At 40.5% G+C, this 6095-nt stretch overlaps 1 pseudogene across 1 annotated transcript in view; it reads right to left on the bottom strand.

Moving 5' to 3' along the window:
* The window catches only part of LOC107155911, an 11051-nt pseudogene extending 6765 nt beyond the window's left edge, over positions 1-4286 (bottom strand). Inside the window, exons 1-2 of the transcript XR_007341284.1 lie at positions 4216-4286; positions 554-900 (exon numbers count right to left, since the gene is read on the bottom strand). The product of XR_007341284.1 is annotated as a smad nuclear-interacting protein 1-like (transcript). The remainder of the gene's footprint in view (positions 1-553; positions 901-4215) is intronic.
* Positions 4287-6095: the final 1809 nt, after the last annotated feature.

Genomic DNA, 6095 nt, shown 5'->3' with positions numbered 1-6095 from the left:
CATCGCCACGATACAGGATGCGAGGCAAAGCACTGCACTTGAGTGATCCTTGACGTGGACCTCAAGGAGAGCATGTCCTATTGCATGCGGGTCAGATGCGTCCACTCCCCGCCCCACGAAAAAAGGCGTCGGCTGATATGGTCTCGGATCTGGGGAAGGGCCCTCCTTAAGACTGAGCCATACTATGCAGCCACTTCTGCACAATGGGATAGGACCTCTACTCTTGCCTGTATTGTTTTAAGAAAATAGAAAGGGGGAACTGTGGTGAGCCGCTTCTGCCGTTTATGCAAATTATGGTCGCCATTACAAGATGGCGCTGGCTCCGCTGTGGTCTGTGACAAACAACTCCTTATTTGGGAGAGTTGGCGCATGACTTTTCATCACCCTATGAGAAAGCTCCACGTGGCTGCTTTGCATTGGGGCTTGAGATGCTTTATTAAGGCTGGGAGGGGCATCCGAGAGAGAGAAGAAGAACTATCAAGGGCCTGAAATAAACTACTGAAAGAAGATTCCTGAGTGTTGCGTCTTCCTTGCGGGCAAGGGGTTGCGACACCTGGTGTCTGTCTCGGTCACCGTTCCCAGCTCTGCTGTGTTCCTGTTCTGATTGGTGCTGCCCATCCTGCCGTGCCTGCTTCACTTTGACTGTTGGGTGGTGAGGACTTCGGCTTCTCTTATTCCAAAGAGACTTGCTTCTTCTCCTTGAAGGCTTCTCTTTTGGGCAGGGAACCCGGATAACTCCTCTGGGCTCGGTTCCGCGGTGGCCAGGCTCCCTGGACAGCAGAGAAGGGCTGCTGCCAGAGAAGTCCAAACAGCTGAGGCGCTCCTGCTTCACCACCGCCATACCCACCGGCCACCACGTCCCCATCCCAGTGCCTTTGCCGGCTTCCCCTCTCCCTCACTCTTCACCTCCTTCATTCTGCGAGTTTGGTTGACTAAAAGAAAAAAAAAAAGAGGTCCATTGACGTCTTCTTCCTGAAGAGAAACGACGAATTTGGCCACCGAACTCCCACTTCCAGGTGTGCACTCAAAGTCTTATGTTTTCAAAACAGATATACATGGGCTAAAGAGGCACACAGAGGAAAACTTCTTTTTTAGGGGTTTGGAGTAAAAAAAAAACAGTGAAGGAGGGACATATGTTTACTGACAGTACCATGAATAATCACAGAAATGGAATCTGGAGCTCGAACAAAGGTGATTCAATATGTTGTGTTTGGGTAAGTGCATGACACAAGTGCCCATGAAGACAAGGTTATAAGGTTCTGGAACAAAATTGATGTGCGTGTCAGATAATTGTTAAGCAGTATCTACAAAGTAAGTAAAGGTGTTTTGTCAGCTGTGTGGTCACAGCACCTACTGGTATCAATAGTCTCCCTAAAGCCACTGAGTAATCTGAAAACTTAGAAATGAGAGAACACAGGATTCTAGGTAACAAAAAGCTTCTCCATGTCATGCAAAGAAATAAGAATGACCTATGGACATATCTGTACCAAATTGCTTCTTAGCTACCTGAAGTCCTGTCGGCTTCTAGTATAAGTGATGTCAATCAGGAGAAAATATTCTTCCACCACATTGTGAGGACAGTATCATGAAGACAAGATATCCAAGGTGAATTTTTTGACTTTAGAGGCACAAAAGTTTTCACTTTTTTCCCCCCCTGTACGAGGGATTGAACTCAGGGGCCCTCAACCACTGAGCCACATCCCCAGCCCTACTATGCATCAGGGTCCCACTGACTTGCTTACTGCCTTGCTTTTGCTGAGGTTGGTTTTGAACTTGCTATCCTCCTGTATCAGCCTCTGGAGGAGCAGGGATTGCAGGCATGCACCACAGTGGGTGCCCAGCTTTCACTTTTTTATGTTAAGGGAAATCTTCAGAAACAACTATGTCAACCCAGATTCATCATAGGGGCAAATGCTTGGAGGTTACAGGGTGAAAGAAAGCACACCACAGGACCCCAAATATGAGTATGACCCAGATGTAAAAAGTCAAAATAGCTGATAATCATTTGAAAGGTAACTCAAGCTTATCAGTTGGAAAATTGGAAATGAAAAGTGTAATTTTACTTGAAACATACCCAAGAGATTAGCCATTTTTTAAATGCCAACACCCAAGAAATGTTGGCTGCAAAAACGAACTACTGTCAAAGATCCTGGTGATAATATAACATGTGCCATTTTTATGTGATGAAATCTGGTTGTAGTTGTTAAAATCGTACATGTGAATATCCTTTCATTCTGTGTCCATTTTGCTGGACACCTTTCTTTAGAAGGTGATTAATTTATGCTACCAGTTGATTTGTGTTTCTTCACCATATTTTGATGTTCTAAATACTCAGATCCTTAGACTCTAGTTCTATTTGAATTCTTGGTTCCTAAAGAAATGATTAAGGTTGATGTAGTAAACTGGAATGAAGTCTAACCAATAACCTTTTTCTCCATATAAGAAGTGTTAATAAGGACGTACAGAAGTTGAAAGATGGCAATTATGCATGTATCAATCTCCCTAGGTCACAAAGTGGTTTCACATTGGTGTGCAAGCAATTCAATGGGATACAATTCCCATCAGAAGGTAAGATTATGGGTTATAAAGTGCAGATCCCTGTTCATTCCCTGTTTATTTCTAAAACAGTTTAGAAAACCTTCTTCTAGTGACTACTTGGCAGCCTGAATTCTAAAAAAATTGCATCAGAAATTTATGGCCACAATCAAATATAAGACTGGCAGCCTAAGCACAGCTTTTAGAATGTTTACTATCAAAAAGTGAAGAATAACTAGCACTCCAATTATATAGGTTTGGGAGAAAGAAGCACTTTCACACTATGCTAGAATATAACTTTAGTACACCTATTCTTTGAAATAGCATGAAAGCTCTTTAAAAGCTAATTGTAAAACTACCATATGACAAAGTAATAATAATGCTGAGTAAATGTTCAAATAAATTGGAGTCAGTTTATTAACTAAATTGTGCATCATCATCTTCACTGTAGCAGTATTCACAGTAGGCAAGATAAATAATTGAAGTGCCTTTTGGAAGAAGCCTACACCAGGAGATTCGACCCAGCTACAGGACACTAATCCATTTCCCTAAATTTAAACTGCTCTCTAACAGGATAAGACCCAGGTACTAATATCCACTAGACACTCCAAGAGACCTTAAATATGCCATCTGTGGGATCCCAATGTCAGACAGTTCTAAAACACAGGACCAGGAAAATATCAGAGTAAGGAATGAAAACACAACATACACTCTACAGGGGGTAATTCTCAGTCCAAAGACAGTCCCACAAAGTGTCTGGCCTCAGAAAGACAAAGGGAGGATAAAAGCACTAATAATTCTTTAAAGTCAAGTGATTTTTCTCTTATGAGAATGGGTAATAAGTAGAAAACAAAGCTTCTATTTTAATTATTTCCTGTGGTGGTGGAGAATTTACACAGAAGAATGTTAAGCCAGAGTTACATACGCAGTGATCCTTTATTTATTTATTTTTTATTTCAGACAGTTGCTAAATTGCTGAACGTGTACATAAATAAGTACTTTGGGTTGACCATGAAATTACAATTTTCCTGCCTTAGCCTCCTGAGTCTCTGGGATTGCAGGCATGTGCCATTATTGCACCTAGATAAAAAATAAACTATTTAAAATTTCTATCCAGTTTTTTGTGAAAGTACTGTTCCCATTTGAAATGTAACATGAGGAACAACTAACTGATAATATTATGGAGAGAGGAGGTTCTCATTGGCATTATGGAAAAGAACCTGGAATTTTAAAAATTAGGTGACAAATGTATAAAGACTTAGTCTGGAAGAGAGTGTTCTGGATTTGATGTTTTGCATCCCTTACATTTAGAAACTTCAGGATTATTCAGGGAAGGTGGCAACTCAGGAGAGTGAGGTACAAGTTCAAGGACTGCCTTACCAAATTAATGAGACACTTTCTAAAAATACAAAACTTTAAAAAACTGAGAATGTAGTTCAATGGTAAAGTACCTCTTAGTTCAATCCCCAGTAACCACCTCCCCACTGCTGAATAATAAAGGGAAAAAAGAATGAAGAAAAACAACCTCAGGTGAAAGGAGGAACTGAGGCCCCAGCAGAAAACGGCTCCCCTCATTCAGAAAAACAATACATAAAATTGTGATTCTGATTCACCCTAGACATAAATAACCACAATCGGAGAAGATTCTGGGCTGCTGGCACATAAGTGCTCAGATATTACTTCAGATAAACTGATAAACTGCACGGATAGGACAGGATCCCTAAGCTTTCCACTGCTGACATACGCTCCATTTGGCCAGTAGAGGGACTTAGGGCTGACCTGCTCCAGAAGAGAATTCAGTCCTGCAGTCTCCAGAGACCACCTTGGTCTGCCAGGTGGGTGCAGCTAGTTTCAAAGAGACTTGCTTCCTAATCTCCAGATGTCACAGTGCTCTCACAATTTGCTCTCTTTTGATGTGCCAAGTGTATTCCCTACAGGTCTTTCAGCACCTGGAAAACAGAGCAAACTAAGCCTCCTGACCATAGGAGGGGGAATCTAGAGATGGATACTAAGAGTGGGAGGCTCCAGAGACAAGAGCTTCGTGGGACTGTGAAAGCCTGCCCCTCTTTACTAGCTGTGTGTAGGATTGACAATACTTACCTAAGTGCTTCTGAGAGGAGTTAAGTCTTCACCCCCTCAGACTGAGCCTGGTGAGTTTTCTGAGTGACAGATAATATGAAAGGCAGGAAAGAATGAAATGAAAGAATGAAATCAGAAAAACAAGTATTTGCTGGTGATGGGAGTTTTTTGTATTTGTGGTGATGGGAGTTAAAATGCAGATTCTCAGGCTGCAGCTAATTTAAGACAGGTTTTTCTTGTAATATTGGGATCCAGCCCATGCAGGAGGTCATTTGCATTTACCATTGCATATGCAAGTTTCCCATTTATCATTTACCATTGCAATTGCAAGTTTATTGCAATTTATGGAATATATATGTCTGTATATTATCCATGAATGGTAATAATATAATGACAATTACTGTAAAATTGCATTTAACTTTTGTGCCCTATGGTCTTCTAAGGAAACAGATTGTGCTTTGAACTGTAAAGGGAAAACCTAAGGCAGCAATCACCATTGAAAATACAACTTGAAGCATGAGAATAATTTAAAATATTCTAGAATTTAGATTCAAAAGTAAAAAACATAGTTGAAAGAGATTATAATGACAAAGCACAGTATATCCAAAATATTATCATTAATTGGCCAATAGTATAACTAATGAGGTATAGATATTTTTGGACCAACAGAAAAACTGACTCTCTATGTCACTTTTCCAGCATACCTCAATTCACAGCACCCACATTCCAAATTTCAGCTTTAATTCTACTAACCTCAGGAAGATGAAGCTTTCAAACCCTAATTTTTATGCTCAAGATCAATGATAGAGTATCTTACCAATATTTCCCCTCAGGTCCAACAAACACTAACGATACTGCCTTTTGTAAGAGTAGGAAGCTCCAACCAGAAAGTATCCAGAAGTAGACCAGTCTTTTCCACCTAATGTTGGCCACAGGTCCATTTCCATTCCAGGCTTCAGACAAGAAGCAAAAGAAGATAAATCCAAGGATATAGGGTCCCATGTTTTCAGATCTATCCACAGATTTGATTCTATTGTTTAAATTCATTAAAGGCAAATTTCTTAATTTATAATTTGACTTTAGACCTAATGACAAGGCCATTGATATTTTTCTCATATGACCAAAGTTCCATGATTAAGGAGATAAGCTGGGAATTGTGTTTAATTGTGTCTCATTGGAACGACTAACAACTTTACTAGACCACATGACTCATGCAGCTTTTCTTATTATTTTAAGACTTGGTTAGTGACACTTATTCAAAATAGTATAGTTTGTGTGTGTGTGTGTGTGTGTGTGTGTGTGTGTGTGTGTATTAACAAAAAGAAACTTTCTTTTGTATCTCAGTGGTAGTGGGGATCCCACTTCATGACCCAGGGAAATCTTAATTCAGTTTGTAATGAGAACGAAAATATCAGTCAGAAGTAAATTTAAGGGCTGGGGTTGTGGCTCAGAGGAAGAGCACTTGCCTTGTATGGGTGAGG

Source organism: Marmota marmota, unplaced genomic scaffold (genome assembly GCF_001458135.2).
Source record: "Marmota marmota marmota unplaced genomic scaffold, marMar, whole genome shotgun sequence".
NCBI lineage: Eukaryota > Metazoa > Chordata > Mammalia > Rodentia > Sciuridae > Marmota > Marmota marmota.
This window is presented reverse-complemented; position numbering and strand designations above follow the sequence as displayed.